Source organism: Lathyrus oleraceus, chromosome 4, assembly GCF_024323335.1.
Source record: "Lathyrus oleraceus cultivar Zhongwan6 chromosome 4, CAAS_Psat_ZW6_1.0, whole genome shotgun sequence".
NCBI classification, from domain to species: Eukaryota; Viridiplantae; Streptophyta; class Magnoliopsida; order Fabales; family Fabaceae; genus Lathyrus; species Lathyrus oleraceus.
The window spans coordinates 152,508,983-152,522,069 of NC_066582.1; positions in this window are offsets into that span (position 1 = coordinate 152,508,983).

Sequence of the window (13,087 nt, forward strand, 5' to 3'; positions counted from 1 at the left end):
AATCTATGAGGTCCTGAACTACGTGCTTAAAAGCTTTGCAGTTCTCAATATTGTGGCCAGGTGCCCCAGAGTGGAAGCTACACCTAGCGTTAGCGTCGTAACCCACCGGAAGTCTACCAACAGGAGGAGCCAGAGTGCGCAGTTGCACAAGTTGTAGTTGTTGAAGACTAGAAAGCAACTGAGCGTACGACATTGGAAGGGTGTCGAAACGCCGGTCCATCATCCTTTGCCTCTGTTGATAAGCGGGTCTGTTACCCGGTTGTTGCTGTTGTTGGTACTGAGCTGGTTGACGTTGTGATTGTTGTTGTAGTGGCGCTGTAGCTGGAATGGTCACAGCCGCAACATACGGTTGCTGATGATAATTCTGAAAATTATTCCTCCGGTTATCCCTGTTCTGATAAGAAGATATGGCATTTGCATCCCCTTCTCCCCTCTTCTGTCCCTGAATGAACGGCTTCTTCACCCCTGATGAGGATCCACCTCCACTCTGGCTCTTATAGGTCTTTAGGTAATTCTCCGCCCTTTCTCCAGTAGAGACCACATCAGCAAAGTTGGAAGCATTGCACCCCACCAGACGCTCCAGATAAGGTCCAGGCAGCGTATTCATGAACATGTTGGCCATTTCCTTTTCCAACATAGGAGGCTGAACACGGGAAGCTGTATCCCTCCAGCGTTGAGCGTATTCCCTGAAGCACTCATTGCTTTTAAGAGACAGATTCTGAAGTTGAGTTCTGTCCGGAGCCATGTCTGCATTATACTGATACTGCTTCACGAAAGCCTCTGCCAAATCCCTCCAGCAACGGATGTGGGCTCTGTCCAGCCTCATATACCATTCCAAGGATGCCCTAGCTAGGCTATCCTGGAAGAAGTACATAAGTAGCTTCTCGTCATCAGAGTATGCAACCATTTTACGGAAATAGGCTTGCACGTGAGTTTTGGGGCAAGAGCTGCCATGGTATTTGTCAAATACGGGACCTTGAATTTCGGTGGCACCCTCACACCTGGGACCAGCCCCAAGTCAGCAACATCTACTCCCAGAGGATTCTGTCCTTCCACTGCTTTCAACCTCTCTTCCAATCTTCTAAACATGGGGTCCATGCCAAAGTCTTCCTGAAGCAAGGGAAACTGATCATCCTGACCATCCTGAATGGGTTGTTGATCTAGGTTGACATGCGGGATCGGGATAGGCCCCGGTCCATTGGGACCATTAGCCTCTCCAGCTGGAGGATCAGCCAACGTCTCCGGTTGAGTAATAGGGGGATCCCTCTGTACCAACAATCTAAGCTCCTGCTGTCCTTGAGCCACCCCTTGAACCAAATCCATGAATTGATTCATGCGAATCTTCATCTCGGCGACTCTGCTTGTAGGCTCTCCATCGCTCTCCGTTGATTCCTTCGGGTACCGTATCGGTGAATGCCTGAGTCAGCTATCCTGCTAGTGGGACACCAAACAATATGAGAACACTGCAGCGGTACCTGTTATGCAAGATATGACAATGAATATGTAAATACAATGCCATGTTTATCAAATCCAAAAGGTATTCTACCCCCTTGATTCCAGTCTCACATCAGGCGAATAGTGCAAGAAGACTGAGTCATGGATAAACTTCTGAGATCAAGATGCAACAAAGGGAAACCAACATACAAATGAGTTCCAGGAAAGGGGCCTTAGCCAAAAGTACATCAAAAGAGGATCCCCACAACAAGCCTGGGGGTTATCACTACACAGCAACAAAACAAAAAGTAAGGGAGGAACATAAACCAGGAAATCAGCCTCCTGTATACAACCCATAAGGACTGCTCCTCACTTCATCCAGTAATGCCACCGTGTCGGGATGATCTGGAGATTCTGTCAAATGCCGGATAAGCAGATTCCTCTTGTGAATGATCCCATCCAGTTCGTTGATGTGCTCTCTGTAGTAATTCCCATCATCTTCTCCGAATACCTCTTCAAGTATGGATTTCTTCAAACCTGCCAACACCTTGAGTTCTTCAATCTGTCCTCGAGCCTCATGGAGTTGATCTGTGATGTAGCCATTAGTAGAACGGGCGCACAGAAGCTCATTGTTTTTCCCCTTCAGCAAAGTCGTCAATTTCTCTATCTGACCAGTCAGTTCGGCTACTATCTCCTCCTCCTTTGCCTTCCGAGAAGTTGAAAATGCATCCCATTGCTCCTGCCACCCAGCTAATTTACCATGAGCATCTACTAACTGCTGCTTGACTCGCCTCAACTCAGAACTGGATGATCTCAAGGCTTCGTCTGTCTTCCTGAAGAAGTCCGCCTCCACAGCAAATCTCCTCTCTGCTTCCTTTTGCACTCTGACGGCTTCCCCCTTCTGATATTCTGCCTCCTGGAATTGATGCATACAGTCTTGCAACTTCTCACTTAACTCTGAGTTCTTGGTTTGAAGTCCCTCCATGGCACTTTTCAACTTGTCGTACTCCTCTCGGCTCACCATTGTTGACGGCTCAGGAGTAGGTGGATACAAAGGTTCTTCAATAGGGAACGGCAGACCAAACTCTTCGACTCTTCCTTGAAGCCACTCTTCATACCGAGGGTAAGTTCTACAATCTCCTTTTCCAAGGACGGTTCTTCCTCTCTTGGTCACCTTGAGCCAGGCCTCAGCTGCCTTACGGGATACCGTCAAATCAGGCGAAGAATGGAAAAACAGAAATTCTTCCACATCCTTTTCCAAAGGCGGAGTTCTTAAAGCATATCCAAACTGTCTAACTGCTAGAGAAGGATTATAGTTGATTCCTCCTCTTCTTCCTACCAACGGAACATTTGGGAAGTTCCCACAACTATGAATAATATCTGCCCGAAGCAAGCTCCGGTCGAACCACCAAGAAATATCTTCAGCTCTCAACCCCATCAATCTCTTCGACCAACTCAACGAGTCCTTGACATTAACGAACACTCATGATTTGGGTAGGTGAGAACTGAACCACCTATAAAACAAAGGCTGTCATACCCCAAAAATTACCCATCATTTTTCCTAAAAAAAAAAAAAAAAAAAAAAAAAAAAAAAAAAAAAAAAAAAAAAAAACGAAAAAAAAAAAAAAAAAAAAGAAAAAAAAAGAGAATTTTTTTTTTTAATTAATTAATTAATTAATTAATTAATTAATTAAATAATTAAAATAAATAAATAAATAAAATATAACAAATTATTTTGGACTTGGGTCTCCCTCATTCCAAGCCCATTACCCACGAAATTAGTCTATAAATACTGAAGTTTCAGTAGGGGGAGTGGAGACTTGGAGTTTACACTGGGAGATTCACTGGAGAAAGAAGGAAGAGAAGCAAAACACTCTGAGGTTTCCTTGGAACAAAACCTTGAGGAAAAAGAAAGAAAGAGAACAGAGAAGGACGGATAGAAACTTTGGCATAGGAACCCTGCCTACCCGGAGAATTCAGAGTAAAGAAACCCTGAAGGCAGCCCATCTGCACCGAAGCCATCGCCGTCCAATTCCCGCTGCCTAACTTATTCCGATACTACAAGTGGTCAATCCCTTCAACCTTGAATTGGCAAACAGGTTTTGCGTATCTCTATTGTTTATACTTTCAATTGGCCATATCTACATATATAATGCATCATGATTAAATGTTGATATATAATTTGCTTTCGTATGGGAATTTAAATATGTCTGAATACCCTGAATGTTTGACCATGTTATTCCTGTGATAAAATGCCATAAAATTCAAAGTTCCTAACATGGGGCTGTTTTCAAATTCAAAATCCGTGGCCTTCGCTAGGCGAGGCAGAGGCGAACGAGACAGTACCTGATTCTTCTAGTCTGTTTTTTTATGTTTTTATCATAGCCATGCATTATTCATCCTATCCTATTTATTGTTGTGATATTTCTCCGGTGTAATCTTCGATTGCACCCTGATTTGGTGTTCTGACATGTTTCTTTTTTTGAGTTTCGTAAAGGTTCACATATCCCAGGAAAAGGTTATTGGCTAGGTATTCCACTTTATTTGTGGGATACCCTTGTGGAGTTTCACCCTAAATTAATTTTTTAATGTATTAATTTCTAATGTATTAATTTTTTAATATATTATTTTTAATAATTTTAATGTGGAGTTTCATCCTAATTATATAATTAATTGTAAAACTTTGCCTTTGAATAAGTGATCTTGGACCTCTCTTTGTTGCCTTACAATTACGATATTACGGTCATGTCCCGCGAACGTGGGGATACCCTTAGCAAAGACCCTTCGGTTAAATCATCATAAAATAAATTATAGTCCCTCGGATGTTGCCTTCGAATATACAACTTTATCCCTCGATGACCCTCCGATGTTGCCTACGGTTAAATGATGATAGTCCCTTCGAATGCTAAGGTATCCTCATAACTGTTGCCTTCAATGACCAATCGATGACCCTACGATGACCCTTTTACATCCAAAGGATAAAACTACTTATTTCTCAATAATAAGGACAGTTTTACCCTCATAAGGATAGGAAATGCCCGTAAAGACCTTGGGTCGGTATAACTCTTAATTGCTGGCTCACAACTTAAAACATTTTTTTTGCACCTCACACCTTTCAAAATGCCTTTAGAAAATCACCACTTGGTATACATTCATACTAGAATCATTACCGAGTTATATTTTTCTAAACAATTTTCAAAACTAAAACGGGATAACCACTTTGTATACATTCATACAAGAATCATTACAAAGTTAAATTCTCTTTTCAAAACAATTTTCCAAACAATTCACAAACATTTTTTTAGACAAAAATAATATAAGTGATCGAGCAATTAAGAGCCCATGGATAACCATGGATACAAAGGGTGCTAACACCTTCCCTTTGTATAATGTACCTCCCGAACCCAAAATCTAAATTAAGGTCTTTCCTGTTCTTTTCCACCTTTCCTTATTGGATAAAAGAAAAGTCGGTGGCGACTCTTGCTAACCGCGACATTGCGATTAAAACCACAAAAAAGTCCAGTTCACCGTATGACAGAACTGGCGACTCTGCTGGGGACCCTAAATATTTAAAAAGAGAGGTTACCTTAAAAACAAGATCACTTATTCAATTTGTCTGATTTATTTTTAAGGGATTGCTTGGGTATGTTATGCTTGAGTGAAAGATCCTACACCCGGATCTAGTGTACCTTAGGTAAGTAGCAAGAGATCATCGCGACTGTCCGGCGTATACTGGAATGGTCAAAATGATGGCTACGGTTAATGTGGCACTTTGGATGTCCTGATGTTCCTCATGTTAGTTGAGGAAATATTTGGCATTCGCGTGGTGTCATAAAAGCATTAACCAGACCTTTAGAACCCTAATTGACTCATCCTGGCCATTAGAAAGTAGTGAGATAACTGGCTTCGGTTCCGACTGGAGTTGGTTGAGACTCGATACTACACTCTTTGAGATTGGACTTTAGGGAAGCTTCGGTCAACCACTTGGTGTTGCACTGAAGTGGACTTAAGGAAAGGTCAATGATTTGAGATCCTTCTAGAACCCGGTTACTATTCTAAGACAGGTTGAACCAACCAAACTTCAGTGGGGAAGGTATTTACCTATGAAACTCACGCAAGCCTTAAAACCTAGGAATGATTGTTGTGTGACTTGCTTGTGCTTGTTATTTATCTAACAACATGACATCATAACAACATAACATCATAACATCATGGCATTGTACTAACCATTTCAAGGATTTAGGGATTTAACTCTGCTAAAAAAAAAAAAACAGAAAAAACAAAAACAAAAGCAAAAACAAAAGAGAAAAGAAAAAAAAAGCTCTTTTTGTTAGTTTATGCAAAGTTAAATCCCGAAAGTCCTTGAAAACATTTCATACATTGCATTGCATCGCATAACAGGTATTCTAAAGGATCAGTGTTCTCACGATTTTCCTATCAAACAGATTCCAGCAGATTCAAACAGATTGAACAATGGCTCTCGAACAAACTGTCAAAGATCTCCAGGCCCAGAATGCTCAATTCCAGGAAATGATGCTGAGCTTATCTAAGGGGCAGGAAGAACTGAAAGCTCTTTTGATGGAGAAGAAGAAGGACCAGAAGCCTGTGGGTTACATCAACCCGGGGAGAAGGCTTAAGGGACAGGTTACAGGAGTCAAGATTAGAATTCCGAAGGATTCAGAAGAAGAGACCGAGAATGATTCGGAAGATGAGAATCCTAATCTCGTCAATTCTGAGGACGACGATGAAGATTATGAACATGAACAGTACTCTCCGAAGGATGACAAGTACAAGTTGCTGGAAGAACGTATGCTAGTTATGGAGGGGCAGAAAGTGCCCGGTCTGGATTTCGAAAACTTGGGTCTGGTCTCTGATGTGGTCATTCCCCGCAAATTCAAGGTTCCCATTTTCACTAAGTATGATGGTGCCTCTTGTCCTCAGATGCATCTAAGGGCTTATGTGAGAAAGATTCAGCCACACACTACTGATAAGAAACTGTGGATCCATTTCTTCCAAGAGAGTCTGTCTGGCACACAGTTAGAGTGGTATTATCAGCTTGAGAGCTCTAACATCCGCACATGGACTGATTTAGCAACAACTTTCTACAAGCACTACCAGTATAATTCTGAGTTAGCGCCTACTCGGCTACAGCTACAAAATATGACTATGGGCTCTAAAGAAAGTTTCAAAGAATATGCTCAAAAGTGGAGAGATTTGGCTGGCAGAGTCAAACCCCCTATGACTGATCGAGAGTTAGTGGACATGTTCATGGGTACACTGACTGGCCCATTCTACAGCCATCTACTGGGAAGTTCCTCGTCAGGTTTCACTGAACTTATCTTGACAGGTGAACGGGTTGAAAGCGGCATTCGAAGTGGAAAGATACAGGCAGCTACTTCTGCAAGCACCAAAAAGTCCTATCAGGGAAAGAATGAATCAAATGCTGTGTACAGTGAGAGGAAGCATAACAAGAAGAATCGTGACCATACTGTTGGGGCAGTTACAATTGCCGCACCGCTATCTCAGAACTTCCAACACAGACAAGACAGGTCGAGAAGACAGTTTACCAAGATCAATATGACTTTAACCCAAGCACTGCAGAGTATGTTAAAGGCCAATTTGATTACCCTCAGAGGCCCTCCTGCAAATCCCAACACTACTTCTCCTCGTTATAATCCCAACGCCAGGTGTGCCTATCACTCCGATAGCCCCGGGCATGATACGAATGATTGTTGGTTGTTGAAGAACAAGATTCAGGATATGATCGACGCTGGAGAAATTGAATTTGATCCTCCGGCGACCCCCAATGTCATCACAGCACCTATGCCTAATCATGACCAGAATGTTAATGTTGTGGACGACAATTCTCACGTTACTGACGTTGCTGATTTAGCATCTCCTCTCCTGATCGTTAAGAAGAATTTATTGCAAGCTGGTTTATTTCCAGGTTGTGCTGAAGATTGCGATCTCTGTGTACTCCGACCCAATGATTGTTTGAAGTTGAAGAACGGCATTCAACGGCTGATGGATGATCGTACAATTCTATTTGAAAGGGTTCCTAAGGTGGACAACTCTATTGAAGAGGTATCTGTGATTGCTAGGTCCAAAGCTCCAGTGAAGATTACCGCTACTAGAGTGCCTGTGAAGATTACCGCTGAGCCCAAAGTGGCTCCCCTGATTATTACCGCACCTGGCCCCGTGCCATATTCCTCCAGCAAAGCTATTCCGTGGAACTATGGAGGCGACGTTTACATCCATGGCATAAAGCAAGTTGGTAGTTCTGCTAATCCTAATGATATTGTGGGGACTAGTAAAGTTACTCGAAGTGGAAGGATCTACTCCCCAGAAATCTCACCTCCCGCTCCCGAAATTCGAGGAAAAAGACCAGTCAATCCTCCTCAGTCAGAGACATCGGTCGAAGTTACTTCTGAAGATGTTGCCAAACAGGAAATGGAAGAGATGCTGAAAATCATCCGTAAGAGCGATTTTGATGTAGTGGAACAATTGGGGCATACTCCGTCTAAAATCTCAATGTTGTCCTTGTTATTATCCTCTGAATCCCATGCCAATGCATTGATGAAATTCTTGAAGACCGCTCATGTGCCTCAAGAAACATCCGTCGATCAATTCGAACATTATGTTGCTAATTTGACTGTTGACAATGGCCTAGGCTTTTCCGATGCTGACCTGACGCCAGCAGGAAAGAATCACAATAAAGCTCTGCATATCTCCATCGAGTGTGAGGGGATCACCCTGGCTCACGTGTTGATCGACAACGGCTCTTCCTTGAATGTGCTCCCGAAAGCTGTACTCGATAAATTTGACTACAAAGGCATTGAACTGAAACCTAGTGATGTTGTGGTGCGTGCTTACGATGGTGCGAAGAGTGTTGTCTATGGTGAAGTGGTTCTCCCTATCAAGATAGGACCTCAAGTCTTCAACACTACCTTTCACGTGATGGACATTCGTCCCGCCTACTCCTGCTTGTTGGGGCGCCCTTGGATCCATGGGGCAGGTGCGGTAGCTTCGTCGCTTCATCAAAAGCTGAAGTACCCAATAGCAGGCATGGTTGTCACTGTATGTGGAGAAGAAGAGTATATTGTCAGTAGTGTGCAAGCCTTCAAATACGTTGAGATGGATGGTGAATTCTTTGAGACTCCTTCTCAGTCATTTGAAGTGGTTCCTCCATCCAGTCCTGTCCTTAAGCCAACTCCCCTTGTGCCCAAGGTTGTTCGTGCTCCCCCTGTCATGATCTCTCTGAAAGATGCTCGAGCCGCGATTGAAAATGGTGATCGTGCTGGTTGGGGTCAACTGATCAATGTACCGTACAAGTCTGATAAAGCTGGCCTGGGGTTTAACTCTGGAAAGATAGTCAAAAATCAGATTAATGCTATGGAAGATGCTGATAGTGATTGCGACTTGGATAGCTGGATTTTCCCAACAATTGGTGACGGACTCAACAATTGGAAGACTGAAGACATTATCCCGATTTCCTTTAGTCAGGAGTAATTGTTATTGTTTATTCTAGAATTGCAAATTTTAATTTTCTTTTACAATCAAACTTCTTAAAGCATTGTGTCTATGCCCGAGGCACAATAGCTAATTTGTTAAGGGTTTGTCATTTTCATAAGCATATTTATATTCAATAAATCAATGGACGTTTTGCATTCAAATATTGCGCTCTTTGTCTTTCCTATTATCTTTCAAACGAGCTATGTTTCTTACACACACGCACGTAACGAATTGCAGATCCCTATCCACTCTGGATCCTGTTGATAATAGTTCTACTACTGTTCATTATGACTTTGAAAATCCGATCTACCGAGCCGAAGATGGAAGTGAGGAAGATTGTGAAGTACCTGAAGAACTTGCCAGAATGTTACTACAAGAAGAAAGGACTATACAGCCGCATGAGGAGTCAGTTGAGATTGTAAATCTGGGTACTGAAATAAACAAGAAAGAAGTCAGAGGTTTCTTGGGGCACTCGAATTACATTGCCCGATTCATTCCACACTTGACTGCTACCTGCAAACCCATCTTCAAATTACTGAGACAAAATCAAGAGATGGTATGGAATGATGAATGCCAAGAAGCTTATGACAAAATCAGGAAATATCGCCAAGAACCTCCAGTTCCGATGCCACCAGTTGAAGGAAGACCTTTAATTACGTATTTGACCGTGTTAGAAAATTCAATGAGGTGTGTTGGGGCAACATGACGAGTCTGGTCGAAAAGAGCATGCCATATACTGCCTTAGCAAAAGGTACCGACTGTGAAACAAGATACTCACAGCCCGAGAAAGCTTGCTGTGCTTTGGCCTGGGCTGCTCGCCGACTAAGACAGTATATGTTGAATCATACCACCTTATTGACTTCTAAGATGGATTCTATCAAATACCTATTTGAGAAACCTGCTGTCTCCTGAAAGAGTTATCACTGACAATGGTACTAATTTGAACAACAAGATGATTACTGAACTCTGCACGCAGTTCAAAATAAAACACCATAACTCTTCTCCGTACCGGCCAAAGATGAACGGCGCCGTGGGGACTGCTAACAATATCAAGAAGGTCATGCAAGAAATGACAGTAACATACAAAGACTGGCATGAGATGTTACCCTTTACTCTTTACGGTTATCGCACTTCAGTGCGCACTACGACAGGGGCAACTCCGTTCTCTTTAGTCTATGGAATGGAAGCCATCTTACTAGTGGAAGTTCAGATTCCCTCTCTAAGAATCATGAAAGAGGCGGGCTTAGATGAAGATGAATGGATTCAGACTCGACTCGATCAGATAAATCTGATTGATGAGAAGAGACTTGCGGCTGTTTGTCATGGGCAGATATATCAGAAATGCATGACCCAGGCATTTAACAAAAGAGTTAAGAGACAGGTGTACCAACTTGGCGACTTGGTGATCAAGCGTATCATTCTACCACAAGGTGATCCCATAGGCAAATGGACTCCCACATACGAAGGGCCATTTGTGGTTAAGAAGGTATTCTCTGGTGGAGCCATGATACTCGCTACTATGGATGGTGAAGACTTCCCACATCCCGTGAACGCGGACATAGTTAAAAAATACTACGCATAAAAGAGACCCGCTAGATCGACGTATCTAGGCAAAAGTAAGGGCATCCCGGCGAACCAAAAGGGTTCGGGCAAAAATTAGGGATATATAAAAAAAAATGTACACCCGGCAAGTCGAAAACCTGAAAAGGCGGCTTGGGCAAAAAAGGGTATCCTGGTGGACTGAAAACCTGAAAAGGCGGTCCAGGCAAAAATTAGGGATTAAAGCGTATGACTATGTCCCGTTCTCAGTCAACTTTCATCCAAGTTCGAGGGACTGACCAAGCCAATCACTTTTATCCGACAGCAAGGGATGAGATGCTCGAAGACATAATGACAGTAGTAGGCTTAAAATCAATAGGACTTCTTCCACATAGCTTTCTCTTTGTTTTCGACAATTTCCTCTTACTAGGATTTCTGTCTCCTTGTACACAAATTGCCTGTTTATAGGCCTCCTTTCAAAATCAATACAACCCTCTTTCAAAAAAAAGATGCTTTTGTTTTTACTTTTCTGTTTTGGTTGCGTAAATGTCCATTGATTTAATTTGAATTAATATGTGCATTTGAATATGACTGATGTTTACCAAAAATACATGCATAGAATAGCAATAGCAATTACTACCCGACTTCAGGATCAAGGAAAAGGTCTAATCATGCTTCCAATGAATCCGCTACCAATTCTCTTCCCCAGCAAGCCTGTTTTTTCAGAAAATGGCAGTATCCCCAGGCACAGCCAGTTACTCCCCAACAGAGGTCGGCGTCACCAGACAGATTGATCATCTCATCCATCCCCAGCCAGGCTCTGTTGAATATTTCCACCATCAGACAGAAATCAAGCATCCCCAGCCGAGAAAGGGTCATCGACACAAATGTCTCAAATCAGTAGATGGGGATTTATTTTCCCCAGTAGAGTCCCCAAGCAGAACTTCTCATACGCATAACTCATTCATTACATCCTTTCACAGCATACGCATGCATACAACATTCACATTTATTTTAGCATAACACGAAACATCTCATACATCATGACATAGCATGAAGCTAACTTTTCTTTGCAGGTTATTTATCCTCCTGATATAGTCAAAATAAAAGGTTCATTCAGACAGACACCTTTATCAATCACATTCAAGATTCAGATACATATTTCAAATACAGTTCATGGGAACATTCATTCTGACAACACTTCGATATCCTCCTAACGATGGCATCTTTAAGCCCATCCCAGACATTTATTGCAAGTACAACATATACAGGTTATCAGATACAGCCTAACGTACGGTTCATTCTGATTCAGCCCAACATATGACTTCTTCAGCAACTCCAATGCGGTCTAACGTACGACCCATTTGGACCTTCAAATCCTCAGATGCTGCCTAGCGTACGGTACATTCAGGGGTGTAGTCTAGCGTACGACTACTTTCTTTTTCAGATGCAGCCTAACGGACGGCTCATTCTACAACTCGGATACGATCTAACGTACGATCCATTCTGAACTTCAACAACCCCAACGCGGTCTAACGTACGACCCGTTTGGATCTTACAACCCTCAGATGCTACCTAACGTACGGTACATTTCTGAAGTGTAGTCTGGCGTACGACTACCGCTTTCATCATCAGATGCGGCCTAACAGACGACTCATTCTACGACGGTCTAACGTACGACCCGTTCGGATGTCCATCCCCTCAGATGCTACCTAACATACGGTACATTTCTGAAGTGTAGTCTAACGTACGACTACCCCTTTCATCATCAGATCCTACCTAACATACGGTACATTTCTGAAGTGTAGTCTAACGTACGACTACCCCTTTCGTCGTCAGATTCAGCCTAACGTACGGCTCATTCTGCAACTCAGATACGATCTAGCGTATGGTCCATTCTGATCCTTTATCCCCAACAGCGTATGACACACTCCGACTCCCCAGCGAAGTCGGCAGCCTAATGGATGACTCATTATACGGTCTAACGTACGACCCAGTGTGGCACCCATGTCTTCAAATTGGCCTAATATACGGTGCGATCTGAAGCTTTCGTCATCAAACCTCCCGGATGGCATCTTTAAGCCCATCTCCATCAAGACTAACTGTCGATTCTCAAGTGCAAATTTTTGGGGCATTCTAGTGTTCAATAATCTTCCACCTCCAGACCACGAATGGCATACACACCATCCTAACTCTCTCGGTTCAAGAATATTGAACAGGGGCAGCTGTCATACCCCAAAAATTACCCATCATTTTTCCTAAAAAAAAAAAAAAAAAACCAAAAAAAAACCAAAAAAAAACCAAAAAAAAAAAAAAAAAAAGAGAGAATTTTTTTTTTAATTAATTAATTAATTAATTAATTAATTAATTAATTAAATAATTAAAATAAATAAAATATAACAAATTATTTTGGACTTGGGTCTCCCTCATTCCAAGCCCATTTACCCACGAAATTAGTCTATAAATACTGAAGTTTCAGTAGGGGGAGTGGAGACTTGGAGTTTACACTAGGAGATTCACTGGAGAAAGAAGGAAGAGAAGCAAAACACTCTGAGGTTTCCTTGGAACAAAACCTTGAGGAAAAAGAAAGAAAGAGAACAGA